At 37.6% G+C, this 20,137-nt stretch overlaps 2 long non-coding RNA genes across 2 annotated transcripts in view; one reads left to right on the plus strand and one right to left on the minus strand.

The window, feature by feature from the left end:
• Positions 1-20,137, minus strand: part of LOC148132784 (uncharacterized) — a 190,138-nt gene that overhangs the window by 82,177 nt on the left and 87,824 nt on the right. The window contains exon 3 of the long non-coding RNA XR_015749213.1: positions 18,832-18,940. This is a non-coding gene — a long non-coding RNA (uncharacterized LOC148132784). The remainder of the gene's footprint in view (positions 1-18,831; positions 18,941-20,137) is intronic.
• The window catches only part of LOC148132785 (uncharacterized), a 40,336-nt gene that overhangs the window by 12,533 nt on the left and 7,666 nt on the right, over positions 1-20,137 (plus strand). The gene's annotated exons all lie outside the window — the stretch shown is intronic.

A 20,137-nucleotide genomic window follows, 5' to 3' on the forward strand; every position in this document is an offset into this window, starting at 1 on the left:
GCTGGGGTACATCACCTTGTCAGGAAGAAAATATAACATTTACTTTCTTCTAACCTTCCTCTGACATTTTGTTACCACAAATCAAAACAATGAGAATGTTTCGTTCCTAGAGATGATGGATTGCTTTGTGGTTTCTAACATATCCCTTACTGTACCTAGATCTTTATCAAATAAAAACACCTCTCAAAGAACTATCAAACCCTGGCACTCTGCAATTTTGGATCCAACCCAAAGTACTTGAAGTCAAGTAGGGGCTCAGCCTATATGCCAGGAGTTAATTTTTGCTGAAGCAATCTATTGTGAGAGGGTTGCAAAAAATGTAGGTTTCTCCCCCTCCCCCCAGCCAGTTAGTTCCTCTTTCCAACCAAATTATTCCAGTAAATGGAGTCCGAGTGAGTGTTCGCTTAAACATCAGGCAACAGTGTGAGGCAGCAGCCAAAAAAGCTAATACAATCCTTGGTTGCATAGACAGCGGTATAGAATCAAAATCACATGAAGTATTAGTACAGCTTTATAAATCCTTAGTAAGATCACACCTGGAATACTGCATCCAATTTTGGTCACCGCATTATAAAAAAGATGTTAAGACTTTGAAAAAAGTGCAAAGAAGAAGAACTAAGATGATTAAGAGCCTGGCAACACAAACGTAGGAAGAACTGTTGCAGGAATTGGGTAAGACCATTATAGAGAAAAGAAAGACTAGGGATAGCAGTTTTTCAGTATTTCAGGGCCTGCCACAAAGAAGGCAAGACAATAAACAATGGATGGAAACTAATCAAGGAGAGAAGCAACCTGGAATTAAGGAGAAACTTTCTAACAGTGAGGACAATTAACCAGTAGAATAACTTGCCTTGTAGGTGCTTCATCACTGGAAGTTTTTAAAAAAGACAGGACAGTCCCCTGTCTGAAATTATATAGGTTCTCCTGCTTGAGCAGGGGGTTGGACTAGAAGACCTCCAATGTCCTTTCCTGTACTTGGAAGTAGAGTACAGACCACCTGAATTGCAATGGGAATGGCATTCAAACCTTTGAGTGTAACTGTGATGTGTTGAATAAGCAACATGAAATAATTATATGCTTTTGAATGCCCTATATTCCTTTCTTATTCATCTTAGTCTGAGGCATATCTTTTTTTTTATTTTACTGACATGCACTAATTGATGAAATTCTCAGGTTTTGTTTGTTTGTTTTGGAGATCTTAGAAAAACTTCAGAGAAATGTGTTTGAGAAATTGATGCTTACCTTCACATTTTGATTGAAGTACTACTCACTGCAGTTAGATTTGATGATGGGCCCGTTCCTTCTTTCTTCTACACATGATTTCAGTCTTTACATGCTATGTGCCCATAGATCTTGGATTGTCTAAACAGTGGTCACCAACCAGTGGGCCGGGGACCACTGGTAGTCCATGAGAAAATTTTGATGGTCTGCAGAGAAATGTCACCCCCCCCCCAAAGCACCCCCCAAAGCAATTAATCCAGGCGGCACAGGAACACAAGTCTGTGCTGGATACCGTCTCCAGCTCTGTTCTCAGGGAGAGAGGGGGGGAGGGAGGGGGGGGAGGAAGAGACTGAGACTGAGCCAGAAATGAGTCTTTGCCAGTGCAGCCTCTTGGAGTTCGATGCCTTGCAAGACTCATTCCTGGTGGAGTTTGGGAGAGAGAAAGAAAGACCTTTGCTGCTTTCCTTGCGTGCAGCCAAAAGGAGAAGAAGAAAGAAGTGGAAAGAAGCAGCCCAGTGGCCAGGCGAGGCGAATGGGGCGAATGGGACAAGTTCCCCCCCTCTGTTCTTTCCCCCCCTCCCCTCACCTCATGTTGCTCACAATGCAAGCGATGCAAGCCTTGTGTTCCCACGGGCCATGTGAGCAGTGCAGCCTTGTGTTCCCGCGCAGCTTGGATTAATTGCTTTGGGGTGTGCTTTGGGGGTGACATTTCTCTGCAGACCACCAAAATTTTCTCGTGGACCACCAGTGGTCCCTGGCTCACTGGTTTGGTGATCACTGATTTAGGTTATATTCCAGGCAATTCAAGTGGTCTGTACTCTACTTCCAAGTACTAAACCTATTTTAGTTATTTGGTTGGTTAACTATTGAATTAATTGGAAGAGGCAATTCATTCTTCAGTGTAGTTTATTTCTAACTTGTTTATTAGATAACTGAAATGAAAATACTTCAGAACAAAGGGTAGGTAAGCCTCCTGGCAGCCATTCTTCAACATACAAATTGGGTCCCTTAGACTTAGAGAATTTAAAAAACACACACACACACACACCAAAACATATTCTCTTAGAAATCTCATTTCTGGAGAATAGAATTGGACCTTGCTGGGAAAGAACTGTTCAGTCGCTGAAGATCAGGAAATCCTATTTTTTACAATGGTAACTTTGTTCTGGCCATAGACTAAACCAGAATTACACTATGACTCATTCAGAAGGAATGTAGAGTTTTTTATTTTCTTAAATGTCTGCAGTTTGAGTCATCCAGAACATTCCTTTCAGGCAAAACCTTTATTTCATCAAATGGCTGAATTTAGTCAATTGAAAAAAAAATTGAAGAACAGCTGCCAAGGTCAGTATTAGGCAAAGTTGAAAAAAGTATAATGTATTTGTGTGGCAATTATTAAATGACTTTTAAGAATATTGCTACAGATTTTCTGCTGCATATATGAAGCCTTTGGAGAGCAAGATAAATTTTGTGGTGAGATGTATAAATCATAACTTCTTGGTACAACATGGGTAATAAGTTTTGTAGTTAACTCATGTCAACTGACAACAAATCTAATCATCTGATTCATTGCTCATGTCAGGAAGACTATTAAGACCATTTCAGGGATTGCAACATCTTTTACTAGAAAAGACTACTACAAAAAGAATAGGAATGCTGCCCATCTGCAGACTGTTTTATATGATGATCAAATGTACACTTTGCACTTTTTACAATCAGAAATGTTATCCAGCTGTGCTTCCATACGCACAATGTCTGTTTCCTTAGTTTACACAGGAATTATATTCACAAGCATGTGGCTGATTGCATATCCAGCAGAGATGCACATGCTGAACAGCACAAATGTCACGTTATTACATGTAACCATGATCCATAGTTCACATGTAAATCTGCTTTGGAAACAGTTTTTCTGTAATTATCTTAATACAGGGGTGTCAAACTCGATATCATTGAGGGCTGCATCAGGGTTGTGTTCGACCTCGAGGGGTGGGGGGCCTTGGCCAAAATGGGCATAGCCACTCAATGTCACTCATGTTGGGGGTGCCTGTGGTAGCCCGAGCACTCTGCCAGTGAAAATGGGCTCCCAAGCTCCATTTTCAACTGTGAATGCCTCCTGCAATCCTCTGCCAGGGAAAACGGAGCTCAGGAGGGGCACTTGCAGAGGCACCGGGGGGCAGCCCCTCACTATTTTGGGGATAGCTCTGTGGGCCAGATCTAAGCACCTGCGGGCCAGATCCAGCCTGCAGGCCTTGGGTTTGACACCCCATCTTAATATTTCAAGAAGACATTTAAATTAGCTGTTGTCTTAAATGGGCGGATCCTTAAACAGGGCGAATCGTTCTAGTCCAGATAAGATTGTTAATAGTGGCGAAAGTGCTCTTTTTTAAAATGACTTGTTGTTGTTGTTTTGTTTTCTCCTCCATTACAATTCATTTTGTGGAAACAAATTATAAAAGAAGGATGGGCAAAAATGGAGGAAGGTTACAAGTAGTACTTGTTTAATAAGTGCCTTGTACGGTGACCATTCTGAGTTTTCGTGATGATAAAAAAGTAACTTTGCAACCAATCCTTTACAACTTTTATAAGCTTTGCAAGTCTGTAAAGCAAAGGAAAGCTAAAGTAAGTCTGCAAACACAGTAAATTACACATTATTTCTGAAAGCATTCTTGTTAGTTCAAAACTCAGCCAATACTGTAATATATTTCCCTTAAAATTATTTTAAATTCCATTAAATACCATGCTAAAGTTGAATAACACTAATGGCTATGAAAAATGCTACAGTATAAAATTTGCAAGGTGCTGCTGAAAAGAAAGAGAAGTCTATACTAATTTTACCTCATTTTTCCTAGCCCTCCCCACCCATACAGTCTGTTTATATTATACTATTCAATTTTCTAAAAATATTAAGAACAATTGGGGTAAAAACATTTGTATCCACTGAAGGTATAGTCTCCAGCAATTAGATATCTATTTCAGCTTACATACATGGAATTTCCATCTTTAATACTAAAAATGGCACTGCTAGAATGGCCGTAAAAATCTCCAAATTTATTGAGTTTAGCTCTCAAGGTGAGAAGAGAGAGTGTGTGTGAGGGAGTAAGTATATAAATGCAAGCTAAATGTTTCTATATTTGATCCAGCAGTCTAAAATACATGTCTAAAGAAGTCTGAGTACATTACTGGACTCATCACATAATATCTAAAATCCACTTGAGTCCACTCTTTTGATTTAGAGATATATTGACAGAATTTAATATATTTTGTCAACTTTGTTTAAAATTGGAACTAAACTATTGGAAAAACCACTAGTAGAAAAACAGATTTGCCAAAGGCTGAATCATGCTATCCCACCATGAAACTAGAGAGAATGTTTTTACCAGGCCTTCTTGAAGTGGTTTTCTGTGATTCATGTTGGCTTTTTAACCTGGCGCAACTGCTTCAACTGAACCATGCAACTCTTGATTGTAAACAGTAAGCATATTTCCCAAAGGACATTGGTTTCCTCATAGAGTGACAGGAATAACTTGATTAAAACTTCATCTTAGATTCCAGTGGTCAAGAGACCATGAAAAGCCTGCTGGAAGAAATATCTAAAGCTTTATTGGATGGCAAAAACCTACCAGCTTAGGCAGGCATCTTTTAAAAGGCAGTTAGTTTGGTAAGATTATGTTGCATTGTTCATTTCTTTTGGAATCTTTTTTTTCTGATTTAAGTAAGTTGGTTTTAATATATATATTAAATATTCATGTATTTTTTTTTACTTATAACTCATCTTTTGTTCATCTGATCCTCAAGGTGGCTAGTAAAATAAGAAATATAAGCAGTTACAATAATGTTTTTATAATATTTAATAACTTAATTATTAACTAACTAATTCAGATTGGAATAAAAATCTACAGATGAAGGACTTGTCCCTATTCCTAAAAGAACATAAATCCTCAAGAATACCACATACACCCCACAGCTGGAGAAATAAGACCCTCTTCTGCACGAATAGACTTCAGAAAGTGAGGACTTTTTTCCCAGAGGCCTTCTCCTGCTGATAAGAAGATAGGAAGTCTGGCTGAAACTGATCTCTGGTGGCATCAAGAGTAAAGAAGCTCCCCTTGACAGAGATTAGCCAGATCCAATGTTAGAGTGATAAGGCAAGAAGCACAAATCAAGCACAAAATAATCTGAGGGGAGGATGTCAGGGTTCAGATGGACACTTCCTTAGTTTCACAGAGGTTTAAGAGTTGGGGAAGGGGATCAGATGTGCAAGATGCTGCTACCACAACCAATTTAATAAAACAGTTTTCATCTTCTTTTGGAGTTATTTTCTTGGTCTAGTATGCAAACAGTTGGCCATTAAAGCCCTAAACTGTTTCAAGCTTCACTATAAGGACCCATATTTTAAGTGGTGTCTACAAATCTTAGCACCAGTACAAATCTTTCAGCAGACATATAATATGCCCCCAATAGTGTGCATCTATTAGCAACCAAACTGCTGCATTTTGCACCATGTGCAGCTTCTTGGTGCTCCTCAAGATTAACCTGGTTTACAGCATTATTGCAGGAAAAAATTGGAGGTGTAATCAAAATATGAATAATTGTTGCCCGCTCAAACTGGCTCAGAAACAATCACAGCTGGTACTCTAGATGTAATTGTGAATTAAGAGACTCTTGAGGGTTAAGAAGCATTCCACACTGGAACTACTCATGCAGGAACACAGCCCTTTCCAGACTGAATCCTAATCCCAAGGTCTGTTTTATTGCTGACTAATAATACCTTCTTTTTGTCTGGATTTAATTTCACCTGATTTATTTATTTCAGCTGATTATTAAATTTAGACAGCGACCAAGGGAAATAATCCCTTCCCCCTTTTTTGGAGCTAGATGGTGGAGAACAATAGATCTGAATATCATTAGCATATACTAATCACATTTTACTCCAACGCTTAAGAGGGTCTCTCCCAATACTGTAGCTGCTTGTAAATATTAAACAGCATAGCAGACAAGATGGACCCTTGAGTCCATTGGTTTATATGCTAGATAGTCCCCCCTAGGGCCATCTTCTGTTCATAAACTGAGAACAAAACCAGAGCCACAGTAAACCAAGATCCACTTCTACCAAATGATTCAGAAGGATACCATGCTTGATATTGCTCTTAAAAACTGCATGGGAGGAGGGTTCATAAGGAATTAGGTTGTACCCTTTATTTCCTGGCATATAGGAACCCAACACTATATATTAATAAGATAAATCCAGAGAAACAACATCCTCCAGATGTCAATTAAAGTATTTTAAAATGTTGTGGATATTTTATATTTTATCCCATTGTTACTTCAGTGGGAATTAGCTCTGATCATTTTAATCTATAAAAAAGCCACTGGATCTCTCTGCTATTGATGAGTCCATTAGACTTCTTAACATAAAAAGCAAATTGTATGCTAAGCATTCGCAGACAATGAATTCTCAGACTGGGTTTAATTTTGCAGCATGTAGTCAAACAACATATCTTTAGACAAGGATCCAAGTTATATGATGCTTTCAGATTCCCTTTAGACCTTATCTTTAGGTATGAAGTAACCTTAAGAACTATACTGTAGATAGGACCCTGCTTCTGCTTAAACTTTATGAGAACTCTAGTTCAAAAATTAGATGCAGTTTGTAGACAAATACCACAAATTACACCAAGAAAATTCATAACAGCAGAGGAGTTAGGCAATGATTCATCTTGGCATCACTGCTATATCACTCCTCATACAGCCAAGAAAAATAATGAGTCTTAGCATCCTCTGAAACTGAAGGACAGAAGGACATTGTAGTCCTCATATAAGGATGGTGTTGTTATCTTAGACTGGTCTAAAGTGATCTCTATAGGGTAGTTGTGCTCAAAATGCAACGCTAAAGTTTTAGAATTTACTAAACATCTTAAAATTAATGTCTGGAAACTGAACAAGCAATCATTAAACAAAACATATTTTTCAAGTATTTAGGGATAATGTTTCATGCTACCTGTAAATGCAAGGTACACCTGGAGTATGTTGTCCCAAAGGCACAGAAGTTAGCAACAGCCCTGTAGACTTTTTTTTTATTACACTATATAGTAAGTGTGTTATTCACACCTGCTATGCTAAAAGTATAAAAGTATTTCTGGCTAAATTCAGATATGAAGTTTGTTGTTTGAAACCCAATTGGGACCATGTAGCTTTGGCTCTTTAGAGACATATTCCAAATCCCACGATGTGTTCCTAAGGCATCTTGCATCATCAGGCTTACATGACCAAAACAGAAGCTCCTATTTAGATATACATCCTTTCCTATTGGTTAACGTTACTCTTCAACACTGTTTTAACACCTCTAATTTTAATCAATTTTTCCCCCCTACCTTGGGGTAGAACTTTGTTGGAACTATTCACTTTTCAATCGTTTCTCATCTGATGTAATCCTGATTCTGGAGTAATAACACCCAGTAGCAGCCCTTAATCATGTCTATGGAGATTCTCAGTCATCCAGGTCATGACTTTGCACAAAAGGTGCATTTAGCTTTGGGATGAACACCCTATGAATAGATTTCCAGAAAAAATGCAGACTACAGGAACCATTTGCACTTCAGTTTGAGATGCAGACAAGGTAGACTCAGCCCCAACAGTCTATGCTTGTCTCTAATAGTGAAGGGACACAGGGTGAAAAACATCCCGCAGCCAAGAAGGCTTCACATACATTTGCATTACTCAGGTGGCCCTGAGAGCATAGAGAAACCTCCAGGTGGCCTCAACGATTCTCTAAAAGAATACAAATGCTGAACTGTCTGCAAGGAATATAAATTCTTCCATTCCCCGTCATCCAGTCAGAGCTGAAGAAGCTTCTTGGATGAGAAGCTAAACATCTTTAAAGAAAAACAGGAAAGCCCAGTTGCCTCCTGAAAAAATGACTTTGGGCCAGCCCTTAAATGGTGAACCAAGGATGTGGAAGCTCAGTCAGAGCCAACTGTCATTGCCATCTTCTTGGGCATTCAGTCACCTTTTTTCAAGAAGGCTAGATATCTAAGCCAAATGACCATTCTCGTATTCAGTGAGAAGATTTAATGCCCTTCCAACAGCTGTTTTGAGGGGAAATTCAGGGGTACCCCTATCAAACAAAAAATTCCCCTCTAAAGTGAAGGATTTCCTGAAACAAAATATAACGTTTTGTTATATTATTGTATATTACTTTTGTATTGTATTATTTTTACTGTATTGGGAATTACTAATAATTCCCCAGCTAATCAGCTTTCCAGGCCACCAGAATCCATTTTATTAATAGTTGTTACTATTAATGTCTAAACAGTGTGGTTTTATTTCTTTGAATGTGGTTAACTTTAGTTTTGCTTATTGTAAAAGATGTAATGCTATGATCACATTAGTTTTATCATTATTAAGTTTTACCATGGTTTTTACTTGCTGTTTCAGAATTTGTTTTGTTTTGCTTTGGTTTTTTTCTTAATAGTAAGTTTCCCATTGTTACTAAAAACACTCAGCAATGATGAAAATCAAGCTTTAAAAAGAAAATACTCATTTTAAAATGAATGATATATAAAAATCATTAATCCAGATTGGCTAGAGCCATAAATAAATGTTTCAATATTTTTTTAGACACTGGGAAGAATGCGAGTATGAAAAACATCTGTTATGATCAGACTCAGGAAATAGAGAGAAGTTAAATTTTATTGAGGCAAGTAAGACAACAACTATATTTCAGCTGCTTAAAAACAAACACCTGCTTGGTCTCGGCAAGTACAGTTTTTGGTTTCAGAGTCTGAATTTTATTCAGGATGAGACTGAACTGCCTGAGCCAAACAATAGCTTTCCTGCCACCTTTCCTTCAGTCTTTCTTGTTGGATATTAAAAGAGGTCTTCCAGACACGATCTCTTTGCCTGGATGAATCAGACTGTTTCCAAAAGTCCCATGCCACTGAAAGTCCAATCCTAGAATGAATGGAATGTAGCCTTTTCAATCCAAAGTACAAAAGGTGCTTCAGACAGTGGTTGGATGTGATTGCTACCTCTGATAGTAACTTATTTCCTCGGTTTTTAGAAGAGCTGCACAGTCTCAGGAAAATATTTAGTTTAGGGTTAAGAGTCATCTGGCTATTGTTCAAGCCCAGAGGAAAGCATAGCACTTTTTAAAGAGGTGCCAACAGATACAGTAAACCAGCTTAAATCTCCTCCAAAGGACCTTTTCCATTTTGTATCCAAACAGCTGGACATCACCATTCGGGATTTGTCTTAGTCTCCCTATTTGCCCACAGAGTGCAATGCCAATGCCAGAGGTAACAGATATATTCCTAAAATATTATGGTGACTGAAATGAAGAAGATTCAACACTGTCACCAACCATCACTACTATTCCATATACAGAAAATGTTAAGGATTGAACATATAGGGCCATAGAGGAGAATGTCCAAAGGTTACCACTTCCTTTGACTTAATGATATGGCTCGCTTTCCATTATCTACTTAATGGCCTTGCACTAGTTGAACTCTCATCTTTAAATAAATAATTACACTTGGTCTATTGTGACTTGGAGAAGAAAGGATTTCTTTTGCAGGGCAAAGATGCAAAACGGAGAAGTGCAAAAAGCCAGAATCTGTAATTGGATTTACAGATTGACCAGAAGATGGTTTATTACCATCTTCAAGAGTCTCTTGTTTCTTTTGATGATTGGTGAGCAATAAATTATGCAAATAAGGAAACTACTTATTTTGCAAAATTAAAACTGCTAATAGGATTCATATTTTGCTGCGACAGAATATCAAATGGTCTGGGAAATAATCCTGAATGGTAAGTATGTTTCTAGAGTCCAGCTTATATATTTCTCCTATGAAATCTTATAAAAACTTACATATTGGATCATCAGTGTTTTTTTCAGCCACATTGAAGACATACAAATAATTACTGGATGGAATTTAAATTAAATAATTAAATTTCTAAGAACTCTGTTGCACTTGCAAATAATTTAAGGTAATACTGATGTGGCACCATGCAGCTTATTTCACTGCTTCTGTTATGCAAAATTATTGGTTTCCAGTATAATTTTAGCTTTGGATATAGAACTGTTACATATCAGTGTTTGTTCATCTTTAAATAGACCTGGGTAGCTTTGTTTTAATTGCGAGAAGGTGTTCCATCACTCACAAACTTCTGTTAAAAGAGGATTTATATCATTATGCAAAACAGTCTTTTTTTCTTCTAAGCTGTGGTGAATCTATTTATTTTTTGAACTGAGGACAGAAAAGCTCTTTGGTCATAGAAACTCATCCTGCTTCTGTGAGATCAGTTTAAATAGCGCATGCAGCAAAGACACCAGAAAGAAGCATGCAAGAAAAGGTGATATTTTTGAACTATTATTTATATAAAAGAGCCAGTTTACATGAAGGCAGCTGAGTGACCTTGGGCCAGTCATTCTCTCTTAGTAATCAGAAGAAAGCAATGGCAAACCACTTTTAAAATGTTGCCGAGAAAAGAATTCAGGAATTAAGATTGACCGAAATATTTTTTTATTCATTCGGTTTATATTCTTTTCCTTTGTTTCCTTTAAATACAAAAAACAGACAATGCATAATGAGAGCATTAATTGCATATCATGTCACTTCTGAGATTTTATAGGCAATATGTCTAATCTAATTTATGGGGTGGGGAATGGAATTATTCCCATCATACATACTTGCCAGAAATAGAAAAACTTCTATTTTCACAACAGTTCTTCACATCTAAAGTTTTTTTTCTTCCATTCAATCATGTCTCATTCTTGGAGATGGCCTGGACAACTCTCTTATTTTTCTTAGCAAGATTTTTCAAAAATGTTTTGACATTTCCACTTTCTTAGAGCTGATTAGCCCAAGGTTACTCAACTGGCTTTTTAACTTAAGGTGGGACTAGAATCATGGTCTCCCCATTTCTAGCCTGATGTCTTGACCATTATACCAAATTGGTTTTCTTCTCATAAAATAGATAATATTGAAATTGAATAAAGTGAGAGTGTTTTCAAAAAAATTCTTTTTTGAAGGTAATAAAATCAAACTTATCTCATGAAACTTCTCCAGAGCTTTCCTAATATTAAGTATTGGTGATGAGTGAATTTGAAAGACTTATATCTAAAGATTTTTTTAAACATGACTTTTAGTGTACAAAGTATTGCTCAATATACAGTCAGAGCTTAGAAAAATGGTTCATGGTTTGTTTTGTAAACCAGATGATATTTTTGTGAATACTGAAAAATTAAATATTCCAAAAAAGCAGTGGGAAAGCAGGGTTTTCAGATCTAAAACCAAGAAACAAGAGCAAGGTAATTGCCATGCAGTTGCCTATAAATGAATCACTGCCCATGAATGAAGTATTAATTTTTCAGAAAGGAAACATATTTTTGTAGTTCTTGTTCATAATTATGCTTTTGTACTAGCATTTCTCCAGAGGGTTCAGGAAAGCATTTACTCATTAAGTCCACACACAACCATTTGAGGTGGTGGTAATCAGTCACCACGTGGAAATTAATTTCTAGTGTGAAGTCTCTGCAAAAAAGCAAATGTAGCCCAAAGGTTCTGTAAAATATTCTGGAACTCAAAATATCCTTAGCTCAGAATGATTATTTCAGCAAAGCACCCAATGATTTGTACAGCGCCTTTTCTCCTTTCCTGGCACAAATAGGGTATAGTTTTTCCATGCATACCAGTGTCTTTCCCTTACTTTTTTTTTTTTTTTTTTAAAAAGCAACTCTCCAAGCCATGAAGCCTTGCAGCATGTGCTGCTATCCAACAAAACTGCATATATGAGTTCAATTCATTTTGTCATTGCCTGGAGCTGATTATGGAAAGGAAAAAATGATAATGACAAAGAACAATTACAGAATACCCTACCCCACTCTCAACAGTTACTTTATCTCTTTTTAAGTATGTAAGAAGTCCATCGGTTTTTATCTCCCCTTCAATTATTTAAATTTCTGCATCTCTGTCCCCTCCTTACTGGCAAGATTTGCTTGCATAATATGACTGCAAGAGTCAGGAGTCCTACTGGGAATTCTTGGAGAATATTTCAACTAAAACAACCAACAAGTTGGAGAGATTTAACTGGATGCACCTTTATTGTAAAAAGGAAAGTAAAAGAGTAATCATCCTCAAAGACTTATGCAAGAAGAGAAAGAACACTTGGACGTACACAAGAAGGGAATAAGAGGTCTGTAAGGGGTATGCATAAGTGCACCAATATGCCTACCGTCCTTGTCTTAATGTTCCCTAATATTCTCTTTAATATATATGTTTGCAGTGTTCATACGGATTTAACTCTGTACATTGCTTTTCTGGAAGATTCATAGCACATAGTATAGAAATTCTCTCTTTAATTATAGATAAGGATCAATCCTTTCCCCCAAAATTTTGTTATATTTCAAAAGCAAAATATAGAATATAGAAAACAATGAGAAAATAATTAAGAATTAAGAAGGAAGAGCAGGGAAATACCAAAATTGATGAGTGCAGACAAAAAAGCGAAAAAATCTATAGAAAAAAAGATAATTTCTGACTTTCTTCAATACAGGTAAAAAACTAAAAATCAATAATCCTTTGAACTAGAGTAAACCATAACGAACAGTATGTCTACCATCATAAACAAGACTAATAATCAAAAGCCAAGGTTAAAATTTAATTTCTTTCTGTTTCAAGCAAAAAATTCAAGAGAGGTTTCCAAGTAGAAATGAAGTATTAATAAAGTATTTTCTTTAATCAAAGCAGTTAATTAATCATTAATTTCACCATCCATTCTTCCATTGCAGGTATATGGGAGTCTTTCCATCACTACACAGAGTTGCCTTGCTACTGTTATATATTGGAATAAAGTATCATGTTTTTTTCAATCTGTTTGTCCATCAAATCTAAGAGAAAAGCCTCTGGTTTAAGACTTTTCTGAGTTAGAATACATATCTGATTTCAATAACTCTTAGCATTCTTTCATGTCCATCAGAAGTAATAAAAAAGTGCCTTCAGATTGTTTACATTTCCAACAAACATTTGACATCTTATACATCTTTGACAATTTATCAGGTGATAAGACCCAATGGTACATCATCTTACATACATTTTCCTTCTAGTTATAATTCAATGCAAATTTCAGTTCTTCACTCCACATAATCTTCTATTGATCAAGCATATATGATAACCAAAGTTTCTTGACCATTTGATAATACAATCTCAAACATATTCATCCTTCTTCATTCTTCACTGTTTTTTAATTTCAGTTCTCCTTCACAGGAAGTCAATAAATCAGCATACGTCAACCAGGTATGTATGGTTATTATTTCTCTTTGAAAAAATGCCTCTTGGCCTAACCAACATAAACGAATTTTGGGAGTCAATCTTAATTTAATAGCAGTGTTCCAATATCTCAGGGACTGCCACAAAGAAGAGGGAGTCAAGCTATTCTCCAAAGCACTTGGGGGTAGGACAAGAAGCAATGGGTGGAAATTAATCAAGGAGAGAAGCAACTTAGAACTAAGGAGAAATTTCCTGACAGTTAGAACAATTAATCAGTGGAACAACTTGCCTCTAGAGGTTGTAAATGCTCCAACACTAGAAGTTTTTTTAAAAATATTGGATAACCATTTGTCTGAAGTGGTGTAGGGTTTCCTGTCTGAGCAAGAGGGTTGGACTAGAAGACCTCCAAGGTCCCTCCCAACTCTGTTATTCTATTCTATTCTAATTTGTATATATTCCAAACTTTCAAGGTGGCATTTCTATCAAAATGGTTTTGAAAATCTATATTCACTTTGCCATACCATGAATAGCTGTGCCACTGATAAAGACCAGTTCTGATCAGCTTAGAAGTAAAGTGATTGTGCCAAATCACAAGGCTACTAAAGTTTACTTCAAATTTCTTCAAACTTATCTAGTTCCTGCTACCTTCTGCATAATCTGCTTGTTTCATACATTTTCCTTTAATAATTAAGTTCCCTCCATAGAATTCAATGTACTAATACTGTGTTGGACCCACACAAATATTATGTTCTGAATTTTCCTAAGTTGATCTTGGAAAGGAACTGGGCTAAACTTTCCTCATTCTCCAGACCACATGGTCTTGCGTTCCTATTGTCCCTAGAGTTTAACTTTCAAAATATTTCTTTGGGGAATACAACTCATTTTGAGCATATGCAATGGATTATTTTCTTCTTAGCAAGAGAATAGAATTTTTCCCCTTCATTTTGTGCACACCAAAAATAATCACATTGTTTGGATTACGTACTGGCAATGTAAGAGGAATGTACATCTGAACAAATAAAAGAAAAAGTAACAAAATTAGTCAGAAGTGTAGAAGATAAGTCCTATGAAGACAAGTTAAAAGAAGTTGATTCGTTTCATTTGGAAAGGAGAAGGAACATATATTAATGCAATCTACCCATTGCAGACTTTAATCGCTGTAATGTCAAAGAGGACAAAGGCTGGTTTCTATAAACTAGGATTGGAGCTAAAGATCTTAGTTATTGAAAGATATATTTTCTTTTACACAAGAAGAAAGTTCTTGATGAAAAGAACTGGTCAGTGCAACTAATCACCCATTCATTGGAGTTTTTTAAAAACAAAAACAAATGCTGGCCAGACATTTGTGGTTTTTCCTTTATTCTCCTGGGAATTGCATTAAATGGACTTATTTCCAATTTCCTGATTCCATAAAATAAACCAGGTTGAACTGAGATACATGCAGCAATTTCACCTTGTTGATAGGGAATCTAAAACTGAGTTTTCGTTATATGGCATATTATTATGTTCAGGAAGCCATCAGACTACTGGGTATTCTAAATCCATGTTTCTCAATATCGGCAATGTGAACTTAAGGGATTTCAAAAGTCTTCAGATGAAGGAATCTGCTATTAAAAAATAATAATAATAACCATGGGACCCTTGATTAAGACCCAAAACTCTGTTGATAGAAAATTAACTCCAGTCAGAGTTGGTATTTGTCACTTCTCCGAACGACTCAAAATTTCTACTACTGGTTCTCCAGAACTGGTCAGAACCTGCTGAATACTACCTCTGCATAGAACCAATCTTAATCTACATACAAAAGCAGCAAATAAAGTGGTTTGCTCCCCTGGAAAGGATGTTGTGGGATTCTGTACTGTATAAGGCATATAAAAAAACAGGAGAAGGTCAAAGAACACAAAGCAGACACAGAAGAATATGTAGAAACAACATCAAAGATACAGTATAACAGCCTCAATTAACAATGGTTGAGGCCACCAGAAAAACAAGAACCAGAACTTTGTATCTTCCTTAACATCCAAAGCGGTGAAAGAGGAAGTAATGGACAGGAAGACAAACCACAGAATGATAGTATACTGTTTCCCTTCTTCCTCCTACCTAACTTGATAAGCAATATTAGGAAATATGCTCAGTGGCAGCTATTTCCATAAATTACAGCTAGATCCTTTGCAAGATTTAACATTCAGATAAAAACTTTGACTTGGATCCCAACTGGACAACCATTTAAATGGAATGGCAAAAGACTCCTGCCTTGGGGAGTGGGTTGGACTAGAAGATCTCCAAGATTCCTTCCAATCCTATGATTTTACAATTCTTTTTATTCTCTCTCATCGAGCACCATCAAATAAAGCAGGCAAATTCATCTTGCATGTTTCGGCATCATCTCCTCTGCTGTTCTCTGTAGTATTTCCCCCCTCCCCATCTCTTTCTTTCCTTTGTCCCCTTGAAGTCAATTTCTCCTTTGAATTCAAAAAACAGACCCTCTTGTCTCTTCCACTACCATCCCTTTCCACAATTTGGATGAGCGGTGTGTCTCATACACTTTCTCTACTTTACACTTTCATAGCACAGAGCTATTATTTAAATTCTCTTGAGCTTTTTAACAGGGAATGCTTATTATATTTATGTTTATGGGCCAATCAAATATGACATTTAATCTGTGAGGTTGATATTTCCATATCCAAACTCTTAAAAAGAAAGCAACAAGTTGTGTAAAGCAGAGGTCTCCAAACTTGGCACCTTTAAGACTTGTGGACTTCAACTCCCAGAGCTGGCTGGAGAATTCTGGGAGTTGAAGTCCACAAGTCTTAAAGTTGCCAGGTTTGGGGACCCCTGGTGTAAAGTAACCATGAAGGCTCAGTAACAGGGATGGGATCCGACTGGTATAACTACCGGTTCTGTCTATTAGCGTCACGCGCACATGCACGAGTCGCGCAAGTCACACAAGTGCAATTTACAACCTGCTGAACTGCCCGGACAGCTCTGTGCGCGGGTGCGCAGCGGTTGGAAAAGCCCTTGTTTCCTGCTTTTTTAACTGCAGCTGTGTCATGCAAGGCAGCTGCAGTTGAAAAAACAGGAAATAAAGGACAGGTAAGAGCCCAGGTGGGCGGGTGGGCCAAAACAGCAGCAGACATAGAACCAATTCTATGTCTGCTGCTCTTCAGAGCAACTGGTTCTACAGAGGTGGACAGAACCGGTAGAAACCCACCCCTGCTCAGTGACCATAATTAGATGGTAGTCCTGCACCAGATCTGCCAGGTCAAATGGGATGAGATAATCACAAATGCTGACTACATCACCCCAAGGTATTAATCTGTGGCTTTTGAAATCCTTTCATTATGCTTCCATTCAGACTTGTGAATATTTGAATATTTTATTATTATGGTTTTCTCTTCAGCTTCCTTACATTGAACACAATCATTATCCAGTTCTGTAGGTATCTTTGTAATTTTTTTTAATCTTCTTAAGGAGCAATGTAAAATACCTGAGCTGTATCTGACATTCTGTTTCAGTGAGATGCTTGCTCAACATTTAGCAGATGTCAAAATATGTGCCTACGGAAGATAAATTCTTACAAAACATTAAAGGCTTTTTTAAAAGTGATTTGTCTTGAAACTGCTGTTAGAAACTTGAAGTGGGACTATAAAACAGTGCTAAATTTTTATCTATTCCATATCCAGCTTTATTTTCAAAACTTTATCTTCCATTTTAAAACAGCTGACATGCCTTGGCTATAGGCCAAATATATCAGAGGACAAAACAAAACAGTTGCATTGTCTTAATAGCAGACTGACACCTGCTGGATCACTTGAAAAATGCAGACTGTCTTTTGGAAATTCAAACTTCGCTAGCCCTAATACATACTCAGTATCAGATCCAATAGGACAGTCTGTGGAATTTGGGGTGGAAGAGTGTTTCAAAAAAGTCAAGATGGCTGCTGTCACTGTGCCATCAAAACTCTCTGTCCCTTTTCACATGCACTGTGCATGTGATGAAAATAAAGAGAAGGGCTTTGATCTTATTTCTGATGGTTGCCATCTAAACATTTTAAACACCCTTGTATTTAACACCCCTCTTTATTTTCATCACATGCACAGTGCATGTGAAAAGGGACAGAGAGTTTTGATGGCACAGTGACAGCAGCCATCTTGACTTTTTTGAAACCCTCTTCCACCCCAAATTCCCATGATACAATCAAATATACAGTTGTAATCACACTAATAAAAACATTTTCTTTACATTCACAAGTCAGATGCTTATCTGAACATCTCTAAGTGCAACGAAGTCTATTTATCTAAGGTGGAGAACCTGAAATCCGTCAATACTGCTAAATGGTATCTCCCAGCATTTTAGCAGTCTTGGCCAATAGTAAGGGAGGCAGAGGAATGGGGGTGGATGTGGATGTGAAATTTTGACATCTTGGATGTTTATGCTGATTCAAAATAAATATCTAAGTATTTGGAGAAAGAGCAACACTGACTTGTCTGTTGTAGCACCTAAATTTGTTTAATGTGATTTTTAAATGCACATAGTTTCTTACTCCTTTTTAACATGACATGAATGATGCAATAAAACCACTCAGAATCTTATTGGATCAGCCCCAGTTTGTAAATAAACAGATAAATTAACTAAGCCTGCACTATATCTTAGCACAGAATTGATGAATCCTGAACACATGTCCAAACTCTATTAATGCCTACGCTGATGTGCATCTTAAACTGCCTTTGTTTCTACTGTATTCCTATTATTTTCTAGGTGTATTGCCAATTCCATATGACTGCAAAATGCATCTATTTCTTCCCTCCACCCAAAACATTTGATAATTCATGTCTGCAGGATATTGGTCAGGATAGCTGGGCAGATGAATGTTTCCACATTCCTGCTTTTTATCCAAAATACTTTGTTAAAAAGAGCACATTTGCCACTCTGAACAATAGAAGTGCTTCTAATTGTTTCCAGATTTTAGATTCTTTCTATGCTGTCTTCAGTTGTGGAAATTCAAATCTCCGTATAAAGTATTCAAGAAATCTAGGAATAAAATGCAATTAATTTGGCAGCAAATATCTAATGTGAAGGAATCTTCTGACTAATATTGTGAAAAAGAGATCTTCTTTCTTCCAAACACTGTCTATGTCCATGAAGGAACACATAGATGTTGTGCAACATTCCAATAGGGCTGCCTGCTCTGGGTTCCAAAAAGCCTTACTTTTTTCAATTGTTTGCTGCAAATACTTGTTCCAAAACCTAGATAATCACTAGCAATGGTAGCAAAGAGATACAGAAAGTTTGAATTCTTTGCTGCCATCTAGTGGTCCTCGGTGTTATACATTTGCATACTCACCTTGGATTGGTCAGTCCTGATGGCGGGAAATTTGAAGAGCCGTCATTGGCCGCGAGCCGCGAGCAGCCCGCTATAAAGAAGGCTGCCGCGGTTCCGCAGTTGTTCAGTTCTAGAGGAAATAAAGAGAACAAAGGATCAACTGGGTCTCGAGTCGTTATTTCCCACAACGCAACGCTGGTGACGAAGGTGGAATACTGTGACAAAGGAGACCAGTTGAGCACATGGCAACAAGGACTGAGCGAGACGAAATGGCTGGCAACAACTCGCCACCCGCACCATTCAGCCCAGCAACGGAAGACTGGGAATCTTACATTGACCGATTCCTTATGTTCCTAGAAGGGAACGAGCTCCAAGGAATATCCGAAAATAGGAAGAGAGCCATTTTCCTCACCCACTGCGGGCCTGCAGTATTCAAGATGGCAAAGGCATTGGCATCACCCCACGATGTGAAGAAAATGGCGTGGTCGGACCTAGACAAATTACTGCGAGCCCATTATGCACCAACCATTTCATGCCTCATCAAAAGACACGAATTTTATAAGCACGACCAAAAGGAAGGTGAGAGCACAGGAAATTTTGTCACAGTACTAAGAGACATTGGCGGAGCATGCGAATTCCTAAACATGGACGAGGCCATGAGGGACCGTGTGGTCCTCGGATTAAGAGACCTTACACTACAGAGTCGACTACTGACAAGACCTAAAATAACAGTAACAGAGGCCATAGAAGAAGCCACCGCAGCGGGAGAAGGCAGAGCTTCGTCGCTGCGATACAGCTGCAATCTCGGGGCTCCGAGATCGCAGCTGATATCTTTGCCCCTGGTCGGTCCCAACGGACCTAAACCGTCCCGTAGAGACGGTGACAGTAAGGGGCGCGTTCTGTAGATCCCAGGGACATCACAAGTCCCTGGTTGATCCAGAAGAAGCCCTTTTACCATCGGCGGAGAGGCAGCCATTAAGCTGCTGAAGTTGGGACAGCTCTGGAAGGACGAGATAGAAAGAGAAGTGTATCGGCTGGTGAGGATCTTTTTTTTTTATTTGGGACTTAAGGACACCCTAAAATGAGAAGAAATCTGTAAAATTCTTGACAAAATTTGACTTAGAGGCGATTTTTTTCTTTAAGAATGTCAAAGTGAGGCTTGGCTTTTTATTTTTACTTTTTTTTTCTCTTCATTGAACTTCTATTGCGATCTAGTTAATCAGACTGGTTTTTTCTTTTATATTTACTTGCTCTCTTTTCTCCTTTTTGACTGTTTATATTACTGTATATACTCGAGTATAAGCCTAGTTTTTCAGCCCATTTTTTG

The sequence above is a fragment of the Notechis scutatus genome, chromosome 1, assembly GCF_049901735.1.
Source record: "Notechis scutatus isolate UNSWTSFEM ecotype Mainland chromosome 1, rNotScu1.2, whole genome shotgun sequence".
Lineage (NCBI taxonomy): Eukaryota > Metazoa > Chordata > Lepidosauria > Squamata > Elapidae > Notechis > Notechis scutatus.